The following is a 15,372-nucleotide window of genomic DNA, read 5'->3' as shown; positions in this document are numbered from 1 at the left end:
TACCACTCCCGCAAGCTTCCCCGCCCCATGCTTTTTCACTGTGTGTGTGTGTGTGTGGACATGCACATATATGCAAGCAAACATGCATGCTATGTGTTGGGGGGAGGGGGCAGTGCATGGCTAATCCCTGCCTGTCAGAAGAAAAGCCTCTTTCTCCTTAGATTTCCAGACTATTCTTACCCACCCAGACCCTTCTGTCCTTTCCTCTCTCCCCTCCTGCCCTCCGCATTCCACTTCTTCTGCTTTAGTGAGGGGTCCTTTAGCTCCAGGGACTCCCTGCTACTGGGGCAGTGTCAATCCTGTGCAATAGACGAGGGATGGGGGATGGAGGCGAGGGAGGGAGACCTCCCAGGGGGCTGCCCTCAGGAAACAGCATCTGCACAATATGAGTTAACAACCCTGTGAACAGCCGCCGCATGCTGTTACTTTGAAAGAATACCTGTAGCACTCTTATTATTTTTTGTTGAAGTATAGCCGATTTACAATGCTGCATTAGTTTCAGATGTACAGCAAAGTGATTCAGATACATATATATATTTTTTTCTTTTCAGATTCTTTTTCATTTTAGTTTATTATAAGATATTGAATATAGTACCCCTTGCTATACAGTAAGTCCTTGTTGATTATCTATTTTATATGTAGTTGTGTGTATCTATTAATCCCAAGCTCCTAATTTATCCCTCCCTAATCGTTTCTCCTTTGGTAACCATAAACATTTTTCCTATGTCTGTGAATCTATTTCTGTTTTATAAATAAGTTCATTTGTATCATTTTTTAGATTCCACATATAAGTAATATTATATATTTGTCTTTCTCTGACTTGCTTCACTCAGTATGACAATCTCTGTGTCCATCCGTGTTGCTGCAAATGACATTATTTCCTTCTTTTTAATGGTTGAGTAGTATTCCACTGTATATATGTCCCACATCTTCCTTTTTTAAAATTGTATTTATTTTTGGCTGTGCTGGGTCTTTGCTGCCATGTGTGGGCTTTCTCTAGTTGTGGAGAGTGGGGGCCACTCTCTAGTTGCAGAGCATGGGTTCTAGGTGCTCAGGTTTCAGTAGCTGTGGCACATGGGCTCGGTAGTTATGGTCCAGGGGCTTAGTTGCTCCATGGCATGTTTGACCTTCCCAGAGCAGGAATAGAACCCATGTCCCCTGCATTGGCAGGCAGATTCTCAACCACCAGATCACTACAGAAGCCTTATACCATATCTTCATTATCCATTCATTGGTTGATGGACATCCAGGTTGCTTCCATCTCTTGGCTATTGTAAACAGTGCCACTATGAACATTGGGGTTCAGGTATCTTTTCAAATCAGAGTTTCTCTGGATATATGCCAGGAGTGGGATTGCAGAGTCATATGGTAACTCTATTTTCAGTTTTGTAAAGAAGCTCCATAGTTTTCCATAGTGGCTGTATCAATTATATTCCCACTAACAGTATAGGAGGGTTCCCTTTTCTCCACACCCTCTCCAGCATTTATTATTTTAGACCTTTTGGTGATGGCCTTCTGATTGGTGTGAGGTGGTACCTCATTTGTAGTTTTGATTTGCACTTTTCTAATAATTAGCAATCTTGAGCATCTTTTCATGTGTAGGATTCCTATTATTATTTCTACTGTCACTGTTACTGTCCACCGTTATGATTTACTTCTGTATTCTGTTCCAGTCCCTTTGCTTTATTATCTCCTTTAATTCTCAAAATCCAGATAAGTAGGTCCTGGTATTGCTGCTGTGGTTTCTATAATGATATTGCTGTTTGGAGGACTGAACTCACTTGTATCAGGTTGCACAGCTGATGAGGGGCAGCATTGGACTTTGACACATCGGCGTGAGTCTCAAAAGTGAGGCTTTCCAATTCCCTGGAGGAAAAGAAGCTAATCAGGGCTGGACTGTGCAGATAAGACGTGTGTAATTGTTTTGTCGTGGTCAGCTTTGAGGAAAGCCAATCTCCCGCGCTTAACACTCTTCTTTGTCACCTACTGTGCTCCGATGACTCCACACTCTTTCATCTCACTTACAAAGGCATTGTGATTGGCCCCCTGCTTGCTTCCCCAGCCTCATCTCTCAATGCTCTCAGTCTTCTGTGATCTGACTTTGGGCAAAATCTTCCCAGAAACCCACTCACTGGAGAAACTCACTGAAATGTGTGTTCAGTGTAATCTTCAGCCTTCCCATCAAACAAACTGTAAACCCCTGAAAGCAAAGAACATGCCTTCAATCTATAAACTCATCAATCCCTACTCTGACACTGAAGGTCCAGCTGGATGGGGAACATTTGAGGAGGTTCTCAGACCTCTCTGAGTCACAATTTAATATTGTCAGTGATGAGGAAAGTGACAATTGCTAAGTCAGCCCCTAAGAGGGCCCCTAACCAGACTTGGAAGACCCGAGAGGGCTGCCCTGAAGAAAGAATGGTAAGCAGAGACTTTCAGGATGAATTAGGTTGGTCAGGTAAAGGACAGCAGAGGCTAGGGAGTAGGGAGCCATGCTTCAGGCTGAGGAGCAGCACACAGCAGACGTGAAGGCCAGAGGCTTCCCTGGGGTCCTGTGGCTAAGACTCCACATTTCCACTGCAAGGGACGTGAGTTTAATCCCAGACCGGGGAACTAAGATCCTATATGCTGTGAGGCATGGCCAGAAAAAAAAAAAAAAGAAAAAAGTGGAGACCAGAAAGAGCTTGACTGGCTGCAAAAACTGGAAGATGTTCCATGGGGAGGCCTGCGGGGAGTGGATCAACGAAGCTGGAAAGGCAAGTAGGGGCTGAGCATGAATGTTCTCAAGCCGGAGCTTGCACTTTGTCCAGGAAGCAACAGGCCAGTTTTAATATTAAAGTGTCTTTGACGTGGGACTTCCCTGGTGGTCCAGTGGCTAAGACTCCACACTCCCAATGCAGGGACCTGGGTGCAACCCTTGGGCAGGGAACTAGATCCCACATGCCACAACTAAGAGTTTGCATGCCATTTATAAACCCTGTGTGCAGCAATGAAGAGCCAGAATCCTATGTGCTGCAACTAAGATTCAGCATAACTCAATAAACAAATTAAAAAAAAATTTTTAATAAGCAAATAAAATTAAATGTCTCAGGCAGAGGAGTGGCATAATCAGAAGGGCATTTTTTTAAATGATCACCATGTTCTCTATTTCTGTTGCATATTCCTTCAAGCTACAGAGTAGAATTCTCTGCAAAGGGACTTAAAAGACATAGTGCTTAAGGTGCTGCTGTCCATGGGGTTGCAAAGAGTCGGACACAACTGAGCGACTGAACAACAACAGCGAAGATGTCCCTAGGTTTCTGAAGGAAGATTCAATGTGTAATTTCCCCCCTCTCAGGTCTATGTAGAAAGAGGCCAGAAAGTTGTATTCATTGCTATGGAAGCAATCCTCTCCAGGAGTCAGCAAAAGCTCCCAGAAGCCACAGCATCTTCCCTGTGCCTTTCACTGGGCTGTTTGGGAGGTGAAAACATTCAGCCTTTTCATGTTTGGATTCAGTAAGGAAAGCTGCAGGGGCCACGTACATCCTGAAGACACTGGCTTCAACAGGGTAAAACAATGACTTATTGTCAGCCATGTTTAATCAGCCTCTTGAACGGGGGTGCAGGAAAAGCGGGGAGAGCTTTGGGTCCCCTGAGGAGGGTGATGTGTTAATAACAGCCACAGGCCAACAACAGAGGAACACATAGAGAAGATGTGGCACATATATACAGCGGAATACTACTCAGCCATTAAAAGTGCTCGCTTTGGCAGCACATATACTAAAATTGGAACATTATAGAGAAGACTAGCGGAGAAGGCAATGGCAACCCACTCCAGTACTCTTGCCTGGAAAATCCCATGGGCAGAGGAGCCTGGTAGGCTGCAGCCCATGGGGTGGCGAAGAGTCGGACACAACTGAGTAACTTCACTTTCACTTTTCACTTTCATGCATTGGAGAAGGAAATGGCAACCCACTCCAGTGTTCTTGTCTGGAGAATCCCAGGGACGGAGGAGCCTGGCGGGCTGCTGTCTATGGGGTCACACAGAGTCGGACACAACTGAAGCGACTTAGCAGCAGCAGCAGCGAAGACTAGCATGGCCCTTGAGCAAGGATGACATGCAAATTCATGAATCATTCCATATTTAGGGGGCTTCCCTGGTGGCTCAGATGGTGAAGAACCCATCTGCAATCCAGGAGATCTGGGTTCAATCCCTGGGTCGAGAAGATCCCCTAGAGAAGGGAAGGACTACCTACTCCAGTATTCTTGCCTGGAAAATTCCATGGATAGAGGAGCCTGGTGGGCTACATCCCATGGGGCCGCGTAAAAAGGAAGGAAATTGGGTCATCAGTAGAGACTTGGATGGAACAAGAGACTGTCATACAGAGTGAAGTAAGAAAGAGAAAAACAAATATCATAAATTATCGCTTATATGTGGAACATAGAAAAATGGTACAGGTGAACTTATTCCCAGAGCAGGAATAGAGATACAGATGTAGAGAACAGACATGTGTATATGGAGAGGGAGGGGGACTGGGGGAAAGAGAGGTGGGATGAATCGTGAGATTAGGTTTGACATATATACACTACCCTGTATAAAACAGATAACTAGTGGGAAGCAGCTGTATAGCACAGGGAGCTCAGCTAAATGCTCTGTGATGACCTAGAGAGGTGGAATGGGGGGAGGGAGGCTTAAGAGGGAGTGGATATATATGTACATAGAGCCAACCCACTTCGTTGTACAGCACAAACTAACACAACATTGTAAAGCAATTATACTCCAATTAAAAAAAAAGCCACATATGTATAGAATTTATTATGTGCCAGGCACTATCCTAAGGATGCTACATACATATTAGCTCAGTTAATCTAAGCCATAACCCTATGACAGAAGGACCATTCAAACCCCATTGTCCAGATAAATAAACGGATGCACAGAGATGTCAAATACCTTGCCCAGGTCAGCCAGTTGATGAGTGACAGTGCTGGAATTCATGTCCTATCCCTCCAGAGCCAACCAGACCTTTTCCTCCACCCCCTGTCACCCAGCTTGAAATCTGGGTCACAGCTTCACAGGAACTGGGGGTATTGCCACCCCTTTACCCCTTCTCAGATCCAGTAGCCCAGCCACAACTCTAACATTAGTCCCCTCCATCCTCATGGCTACAGAAGATCTCTAATTCCCTGGTCTCTTTGTGATTCCAGAAGTGGGGCTGTGGTCCCACTTCTGGGGACAACCTCCCTCCTGATCTGGAGGGAAAGAAAAGAACTCTCTAGTTTTAGTAATAAATCACACACATGACTTGTTCACTCCTCATTCGAAGTGCTCTGTTGAAATACCAGCTCCTCCCAGAAGCCTTCCCTGATTCCTTATCAATTAAGCACAAACACATTACTCTTTAGTCCCTGGTTTATTTTACTTCCCAGCACCTATTACCAGTTGAACTTACATGGTCTATTTATTTGTTTAATGAGATACCTGGTTATTATCTATCTCTGCTGCTGCTAAGTCACTTCAGTCGTTTCCAACTCTGTGTGACCCCATAGACAGAAGCCCATCAGGCTCCCCCATCCGTGGGATTCTCCAGGCAAGAACACTGGAGTGGGTTGTCATTTCCTTCTCCAATGCATGAAAGTGAAAAGTGAAAGTTAAGTCGCTCAGTCATGTCCGAAGCTTGGCGACCCCATGGACTGCAGCCTACCAGGCTCCTCCGTCCATGGGCTTTTCCAGGCAAGAGTACTGGAGTGGGGTGCCATTGCCTTCTCCAATTATCTATCTCTGCTGCTGCTGCTGCCAAGTCACTTCAGTCGTGTCCGACTCTGTGTGACCCCATAGACGGCAGCCCACCAGGCTCCGCCATCCCTGGGATTCTCCAGGCAAGATCACTGGAATGGGTTGCTATTTCCTTCTCCAATGCATGAAAGTGAAAAGTGAAAGTGAAGTTGCTCAGTCATGTCCGACTCTTAGCGACCCCATGGACTGCAGCCTACCAGGCTCCTCTGTCCATGGGATTTTCCAGGCAAGGGTACTGGAGTGGGGTGCCATTGCCTTCTCCTATCTATCTCTAGTACTGGAATATTATATTTACAATGTTAATTTCTACTCTACAGAAAAATGACTCATACATACACATATATATACATTCTTATACATATATATACACATTCTTTTTCCTATTCTTTTCCATTATGGCTTATCACAGAATATTGAATATACTTCCCTGTGCTACGCAGCAGGACCTTGTTGTTCATCCACCCCGTACATAATAGCTTATATCTGCTAGCCTCAACCTCCCACTCCATCCCTCTCCCAGCTCCCTTCCCCTTGGCAACCACAGGTCTGTTCTCTCTGTCTGTGAGTCTGTTTCTGTTTCATAGATAAGTTCATTTGTGTCATATTTTAGGTTCCACGTACAAGTGACAATGTATGGTATTTGTCTCTCTTTCTGGCTTACTTTGCTTAGTATGACAACCTCTAGGTTCATCGTTGTTGCTGCAAATGGCACTATTTCATTCTTTTATTCCATTGTATATATATGCCACATCTTCTTTACTCAATTTATTCATAAATTCCATGATAGGAGAGACTTGGTCTTTCACTAATGGAGTTTTGGCTCCTAAACCATTGTCTGGCAACAAAAGGGAGCCTCTGAGATATTTATTTTTTAATTCAGTCATTGCTAGGGGAATAAAGTTATTACTGACTGACTTCCCAGCCTCACCTCTGCTAGGACTGCTTTTCTCCATGGAAGCATGAGTCCTCTCCCTTCTTACCTCTTTTTCTCCTTTCACTTCTACAAGGTCTAAAGCCACAAGTTTTGTTTTCATGTTTTTTGGAGTTCCTGCTATGTGACGTTCCTCCTCACCCTGTGAGTCTGTGCTGGGTTTCCCTGGCTGCCTTCTTTCTCTGTAAGGAGAAAGGCACATGTCTACCTTCTGGGGTGGGAACGGTCACTGAGAGAGTCTGCACATTGCGGGGCACCTGAGTCCCAGCCCGTGGCAGGTTTCCCTTCCCCCCTTCCCCACAGAAGGGAGTTCTGTCATCCCAGCACCACCTCGTGTGGTGGCGAACTTTGTCTTTTGAAGTTCTGTCCAGTTTATGGCAGGGAGTTTGTCTAACGGGTAGTGGAAAGATTGGGAGATTGCAAATGACTGTGAACCCTGAGGGAAAGGAAATCTTCTGACCTTGCTGAGAATTAAAACAGCCCCATGTAGGATGTGCCCGGAGACTCCATGTCCCGTGGTGAATGAAAGGCAGCTTCCCTGAGCAGGAGAGAATACTCCGTTCCCCCATCACCCCACGGCCAACTTCAGATACAACTCAGGGTCAACTGTCTTCTCCATTCCTTCACCCCAAACAAAATCATGGAGGCAAAACAGGGTAAGAAAGATCGGCCAACTGGAACCTGGCAGCAAAGCAAATCCAGTGAAAAATCCTCAAATGAAGGAGTATGCATTTCAAATTGTCTTTGTTTTTCTAATTCTGGACTCCCCTCCAACAAACTTTGTTCACTTAAAAAAACAGCCAGGCATTATCTTTGTGTAAATATTGGAATGAAGGAGATATTCCCTAGAAGAAGGGAATCCTAGTAGAGGAATCTAACTTGAAAACATTCATTTAAGAATAATCAGTGGGGGGCTTTCCTCCTGGCTTAGTGGTAAGGAATCCCTCTGCCATGCAGGAGACACTGGTTCTATTCCTGGTCTGGGAAGATCCCACAAACCCCAGAGCAACTAAGACCATACACCACAACCACTGGGCCTGCGCGCTAGAGCTCTGGAGCCACAGCTACTAAAGCCCACACCCCTTAGAGCCCATGCTCTGCAACAAGACAAACCACTGTAAATCCAAGGCTGAGTTCCTCACATGGAGAGTAGTCCCTCCTTGCCCCCACCGCCTCTCCTCAACTAGAGAAAAGCCCTCACAGCAACAAAGACACAGCATAGCAAAAAATAAATTAATTAAAAAAAAATTTAAAGGGAATCTGTTAAAAAAAAAAAAAAGCCAATGGTGACTTCCCTGGTGGTCCTGTAGTTAAGACAATGCAGGGGCTGCAGATTCTATCCCTGGTTGGGGAGCTAAGATTTCCATATGCCTTGCAGCCAAAGAACCAAAAATGTCAAACAGAAGCAATATTGTAAAAAAATCACTTAAGGCTTTAAAAAACAAAGCTTGTCAACATGTGAACTTCAGAAATCACAGTAAATACTTAATACGTAATCTGAACAATTATCTATAACACATGCTTTTACCAGGTTAGGTGAATCACTGAACACTGTATGTCAATAGAAGGCTACTGGGGGTTCCTTGGTAGCTCATCTGGTAAAGAATCTGCCTGCAATGCAGGAGACCCCAGTTTGATTCCTGGGTCAGGCAGATCCCCTGAAGAGGGATAGGCTACCCACTCCAGTCACTCCCTGGTGACTCAGTGTGGTAAAGAATCCACTTGCAACGCAGGAGACCTGGATTCAATCCCTGAGTTGGGAAGCTACCCTGGAGGAGAGCATGGCAACCCACTCCAGTATTCTTGCCTGGAGAATCCCCATGGATTTCCTGCAGCCTGGTGGACTGCAGTCCATGGGGTTGCAAAGAGTTGGAAACGACTAAGTGACTAAGCACAGCACAAAAGGCTATGGAAATTCAATTTTTATTTCTACCTGAAATGTTTTAGCGTAGAATGAATTAATTTATTTGCTCAGATAATCACTTCAAATCCTTATTGTATACTTGAAGAAAATAGTTTACTCAGTTATCTATATACCTTTTTAAAATTTTGTATTGTAGTTGATTTACAATGTTTCAGGTATAGTGAAAAGTAATTCAGTTATACATACATATTTTTTTCTTTTTCAGATTATTTTACATTATACATTATTACAAAACTCAGTTAACTTTACTCTTTTTTGGCTGTGCATCCTATGTGGCATGCAGGATCTTAGTTCCTTGAACAGGTATCAAACCTGTGCCCCCTGCATTGAGAGCATAGAGTCCTACCACTGGACCACCAAGGAAGTTCCCAGTTATCTATCTTTTAAAAAATATTCTAAGGTCATTTAAGACATTTGGATGTGTTGTCTTACAAATTTCCTTTCCTTCATCCACAAAATTCCTTTTTTCTCCATAATAAACTTTTCATCACCAGCAACAATTTTTACCGAGTGCCTCTCTGCACATAGCAACACACCAAACACTTTATCTTGAATGACAACTATATAGGTCAACAGGCTGTGGAACCTTCAAATTGTCATAAAAATCCCTTTCTCCAATGGGTTCTCTTGTTTTGTGTCTCAAGATATTTTTTCTTGATTCTTTTTTATCACCTGCCTTTGAAACACCAGATTTTCCCCAAAGCTTTAGCATGCTTCCAGTCTGTAATCTTTTTCTTCATTTCCACAGCTTTTTAAACGATGCAATAGGGACCACATTAAGAAATATTTAAATTGTCAACACCCTTTAAAATTTTATATCTTCAAAATGGAGTCAGTATTAAGTACTCATCAAATCCAAAATACAGAAGTCTCATTTGCATCTTTGAAATATCAACATTCCTTGAAAATATTTTTGTCTCAAGATCTCCTACAACTGGGACTTATTTAGATATAGCAATAATTTTCACCTATTCTTCTAAATTGTTCTAAGTCTAGGCATAGATTTTATGTCTAGACAAAACAGAATAATCCTCTATTCAACTCCAGATTTTTTTTCCCTGCTGTACATCATTTGCCAGCAAGATGTGAGAAGGGAAAGGTTACAAACTCAAGTTATTCTGAGGGTTTCAATCCAACTTTCATTTGCAACTAATTGGTGCAGAAATTAGGCATCTGATTTTCCCACCATGCTCATTTCTAGCCAACATCCTATACCAGCTGCTCAGTGCTGATGTAGGTAAGTGTGTTATGAGTTTTGTAAACCCAGAGTTGAGAAGAATGTGTATAAATATGAATAACTGCATGACCACATTTTAGATGGGACCTCTTTAAAACTCAGATCGGGAAGCTTATAAAACTATGATGATAACTGACCAATCCTTTTGAAAATAAAGTAGTTTCAAACATTGGGGAAAGGAGTGTATTTTCCATGAGGAAAAATAAAAAGTAAGGAAGACAAAATAGACAAACTAAAAGCTTCTTGCTTGCTCTTTTTAAAACAAATTTTATTTTGTCCTTTTGTACTACTTGAGTTTCTTTTTTATCACATGCCTTCCCAAGTTCCCAAGTATAAAAGAACCAAAACTTTTTTAATTGACCATTTATCTGCATTATTTAATTCAAGGGTTAGCAAAACAGAGCCCTGCTGTCAAAATGGTCCAGGAGAGGACTGCTGGTGCGAACAAGGCCATCTCCCCCTTGACCGCGAGACCTAAGCGTTTTGTTGGAAACCTCCCCTGGGACAACTGTCTTGCTCCCTCCTGATCTCCCAGGCACCCCACCTGTCACATGCCTCGGGCTCTAGTCCACATAGCCTTACTCCTGTCAGCTGTGAGCAAATCCCCTTTAAGATGTTCAATTTTTTAAGTACATAAGTGTATGTTTCAAGCAATGGTGAACTCCAGAGCCCTCTTCAAGTGGCTATAACGAGGAATGCCCCCTTCAAGGCAGCATTTCAGACCCCTCCTTGGTCTTCTAGTATATGAATCAGAGGCAAGGCAAAGACAGCCAGTGAACTTCTACGTGTGTCAAAATATTATATGGATGGTAGAGTTTCTCACTGATGATGGACCCTTCATTTAATCCGGCTAGGAGTTCGGGCTACCAAAAATAAAAATAAAGAAAGAATGGAGCTAAGATCTCATCTTAGAGGATGCTCTTATAGAAGGCAGGCGCATAAACAAACCATTGCAATTTCCTGTGATAAATGGCTAAAATAGATGCCATGGAATCCCCTAAAGAGACAATGCCCATGAAGAATTTTAAACAAGAAAGCCATGTAGTCATAAATACCTCTCTGGCAGCAGCATGGAAGGCTGGAAACCAGGAAACCAGAGGGAATGCTCTGACACAGCCCAGACCCCAGCAGATGAGGGCAGGAGGTAACACAGGGGCAGGGGAAGCAAGCAGACAGGGGCCCAGTCCTTCCTGCAGTAAGTTATATCAATAACAGGTCAGATAATGTTCACCCTCCGTGGAGAAAGAGAGATTGTGTGCCATGGCACCCCACTCCAGTACTCTTGCCTGGAAAATCCCATGGATGGAGGAGCCTGGTAGGCTGCAGTCCATGGGGTCGCTAAGAGTCGGACACGACTGAGCGACTTCACTTTCACTTTTCACTTTCATGCATTGGAGAAGGAAATGGCAACCCACTCCAGTGTTCTTGCCTGGAGAATCCCAGGGAGGGGGGAGCCTTGTGGCCTGCCGTCTATGGGGTCACACAGAGTTGGACATGACTGAAGCGAATTAGCAGTGCCACCCTCTGGTGGCTGACTCCTCAAATAGAAGAATTCCTATTGTTATAGACACACACACAAACAGTAAATCCCCTACATATAACTGAGTTCCATTCTGAGAGCATGTTCGTAAGTCCAATTTGTCTATAAGTCCAATAAAGTTAGCCTATGTACCCAACTAACACAATTGGCTATAATACCACTGCTTTTATACTTACTTGCTTCCCAATATCCTGGGCTTGAAATAAAGATACTGCACTACTGTACTCTATCAGTGCTGTACAGTAAAGTGCACAAAAACACAACCATTTGTAGAGGATGGATGCACGTGACAATGTACACCAGACATGTGAACTAACTTACGTGACTGGTCATAGGAATGCATGTTCACATCTTCGAAAGTTCGAAACCTGAAGGTTTATAAGTGGGGGATTTTACTGTATTTGTGTGTTGCTTTTGAGAGGAAGAGGGCAGCGCAGCATGTGGGATCTTAGTTCTCTGACCAGGGATCGAACCTGCAACCCCTGCAGTAGAAATAAAGAATCGTAACCAGTGGGCTTCCAGAGAAGTCCCTACATTTGTGTATTGTTTACCACAACTCTGAAAGATGACTTTGCTGAAGATACTGTTAATCTTCAAGTGTGTGATTGGAAAACATGAAAAAAAAGTATTAACACAACCTTAGATCTGAAGACTGTGTTCTGGTCTGTGGCCTTAAACAATACAGCATTCATTTAAAAACACCATTGTCTGGGGACATGCCTAAGACTCTATGCTTCCAATGAAGGGCACATGGGTTCGATCCCTGGTTGGGGGACTAAGATCCTGTATGCCATATGGCACAGACAAATTTTTAAAATTAAATTAAAGATAAAAGACACTCCAAAACAGAGTGACTTGAAACAATCATTTATTATTAAAAATTGTGTGTGTGTGTGTTGCTCAGTTGTGTCTGACTCTTTGCAACCCGATGGACTGTAGCCCACAAGGCTCCTCTGTCCCTGGAATTCTCCAGGCAAGCATACTGGAGTGGATTGCCATTCCCTTCTCCAGAGGATCTTCCCGACCCAGGGATTGAGCTCAGATCTCCCGCAATCCAGGGAGATTCTTTACCATTTGAGCCACCAGGGAAGCCCTATTAAAAATTAAATCACATTAAAATAAAATAAATAAAACCACCAGGGACTGGTTGTAACACGTGGTTTTCCCTGATGCCCTTTAGGCTTACTAAGGCACCAGAATGTATTGAGAGGGACTCAAAATCAGGGTTTCTCAGATCTACTTCTTGCTCTGCCTCTAACAAGGCGTGAGATGGTGAAATGATCAGTTATCCCTTCTATGCCTGGTTTCCCATCATGAAATGACTCTAGGCTTCCTCCCACGTCTAATGAGCTGTGGGTCATGCTGTGCATTTCTCCTCCTTTACCTGATGGGAATGGACCCTTTCAGTAAGTGTGACCCTGGCCTCCTAATTTTCCTGCACCTCTCAGTCTTGAGTAAGATAGATTGTTTACTCGTTAGTGAACCCTTTGTGTTCAAGGATGGTGAATAATTACTATTAAAGAAATTCTTCAATAGCTATCACAGCTTTAGAAAGCCTAACATTTAGTCATGGAGAAAGTTAGTTAACATCTCCATCCTGCAAAATACTTTCTCTGTGTGTCCACAGATACCCTTAACAGTCTCGCAGGAAAAAAAAAAAAAATTTTAATCTATCAACCATCTAATTATCTATCGGTCAATATTTAGATTTTATTTTTAACAAGTATTTTACTGAAGTGAATTTAAACAAGAATAAAGGCGATCAAAAATGATTATTTGTTAAAGGAAATGGGGTAGGGGTTGGGAGGAATAGGTGAAAAGGGTTAAGAGATACAAACTTCCAGTTATAAAGTAAATGTCATGGAGATGTAATTAGTATACAGCATAAGGAATATAGTCAATAGCGCTGTACTGCATGGTTACAGAGGGTTACTGGGCTTGTCCTGGTGGTCATTTGGTAATGTATTTGATTGTCAGATTGCTATGTGTACACCTGAACTAACACACTATTGTATGTCAACCCTTTTCTAGTGAAAGTCGCTCAGTCATGTCTGACTCTATACAGTCCACGGATTTCTCCAGGCCAGAATACTGGAGTGGGTAGCCTTTCCCTTCTCTAGGGGATCTTCACAACCCAGGGATCAAACCCAGGTCTCCTGCATTGCAGGCAGATTCTTTACCAGCTGAGCCACGAAGAAAGCCCAAGAATACTGGAGTGGGTAGCCTATCCCTTCTCCAGCAGATCTGCCAGACCCAGGAAGGCAACAACAAAAAAAAGATTATTTTTTAAACACCGTGACAAACAATGACTTAAATAATGTCCCACTGTAAAAAAAAAAAAATTACATCAAGGAAAACGTGCCATAATATGGTAAAAGCAAGAAAGATGCTGGCATTATCATCTCCCCCACTGCAACCCAAGGTTTAGAAACATAATAGAGAATTTTCTTCCTTTTTATATTTGTGTTTTTAGAGATAATTTGAAGTTCCACAGATACTTAGATGAAGCATGAAAACGGCAGATCCCAGTCTAGGCTTATGATTTTTCTACCAATTTAAACAAAAGGCTCCTCTTTTCTCCTTCATGTTTTATTTCCTTTCTTTGGTTTAGTTCCTTAACTGAGAATTTGAAGAGAAAAAGAGATAAATATGAAGTTAAATTTCAACAATATTGTAGACCTGTTTTCTTTCTCCCCTTTAACATATTATTCAGCAAGTTTATGAATATAAGAGAAAATGTCATATCACTTAATTTTCTCTGGGGTTTTAGGGGAGCAATTAGCTTTCACTCTGTTTTGCCTTCTCTTAATTCAGCCAAATAGCCTGGACAGATGGAAGGTTATCTGGTTTACTTTTTAATAATTAAATAGAACAATATAAGATAATTTTTAAGTTTTCTGGATTCCATCCTTGAAAGCCCCGGGTGCATGAAAAATAAAATTAGATTATAAATTGGAGAAGAAACTTGGGCTTGCAGAATCCAAAGTATATAAGGAATCATTTTTGGCAAAGAAGTTATTATTTGGATGCAGCAAATGTTTCAGTTAAGGAACCCCTCCCAGATTGCCATGTAATGTAGGTGTAGAAAGAAGGGAAAAGTCACATATAACATGTACATGAATAACTGGGAATTCCTGCCTCTCGTTGTTTGAAATGTGACTTTAGTCCTTGCAGAGAGGCCCAACTCCTTGACTGGAAAGAGATACCGAGAGGATATACTGGAGCACTTTGCAAACTGGGGCCAAAAAAACTGGACTTAAATCCTATCAAATATGACACCAATTTTCAGAAAATATGGAGACAAAGGAGCAAAATAAACAACCTGGGACACAATCGGCAAAATCCAGATTGTGGGAAAGTCTATAGGATGAGCAGCCCCATTTTTTAAAAATCAAAGGGGCAGGAGGGAGACACAGAGGAAAGAATCCATAGATTCAAAGACTTTTTAGAGACACACCTATGTTTGCATTTTATGTATTTTACTTTGAATCCTGAGTCAAACAAACTGCAAAAATGCGATGGGACAATTGTGAATATTTGTACCTTGACTAGTTATTTTATGTGATTAAGGAATAATTACTGATTATTTTTAAGTGTGATCATGGTATTGAGGTTACGGTTAAGAGAAAGAATCCTTATCTTTTAGAGTAACATCCTGGGATGATAAGAGTTGTTTCAAATAATCTGGGGGAGATGGATGGGTATATATCAGTCAAGATGGGCCATGAATGGGTGCCAAAGAGTTGATGCTTTCGAACTGTGGTGCTGAAGAAGGCTCTTGAGAGCCTCTTGGACAGTAAGGAGATCAAACCAGTCAATCCTAAAGGAAGTCAACCCTGAATATTCTTTGCTGAAATTAAAGCTCCAATAGTTTGGCCTCCTGATGTGAAGAGCCTACTCATCAGAAAAGACCCTGATGTTGGGAAAGACTGAGGGCAAGAGGAGAAGGGGGTGATAGAGGCTGAGA

The 15,372-nt window shown here is 42.6% G+C and overlaps 1 non-coding gene and 1 pseudogene across 1 annotated transcript; one reads left to right on the top strand and one right to left on the bottom strand.

Moving 5' to 3' along the window:
• The first annotated feature begins 3,735 nt into the window (after positions 1-3,735).
• Positions 3,736-4,127, top strand: LOC112449436 (uncharacterized; annotated as a pseudogene).
• Positions 4,128-8,919: 4,792 nt separating this feature from the next.
• On the bottom strand, positions 8,920-8,991 carry TRNAE-CUC (transfer RNA glutamic acid (anticodon CUC)). Its single transcript has one exon. It is a non-coding gene; the product is annotated as a tRNA-Glu (tRNA).
• Positions 8,992-15,372: the final 6,381 nt, after the last annotated feature.

This window comes from Bos taurus, chromosome 13 (genome assembly GCF_002263795.3).
Source record: "Bos taurus isolate L1 Dominette 01449 registration number 42190680 breed Hereford chromosome 13, ARS-UCD2.0, whole genome shotgun sequence".
NCBI classification, from domain to species: Eukaryota; Metazoa; Chordata; class Mammalia; order Artiodactyla; family Bovidae; genus Bos; species Bos taurus.
Note: the sequence above shows the minus strand (reverse complement) of the source record. Positions and strands in the feature narration are given on the sequence as shown.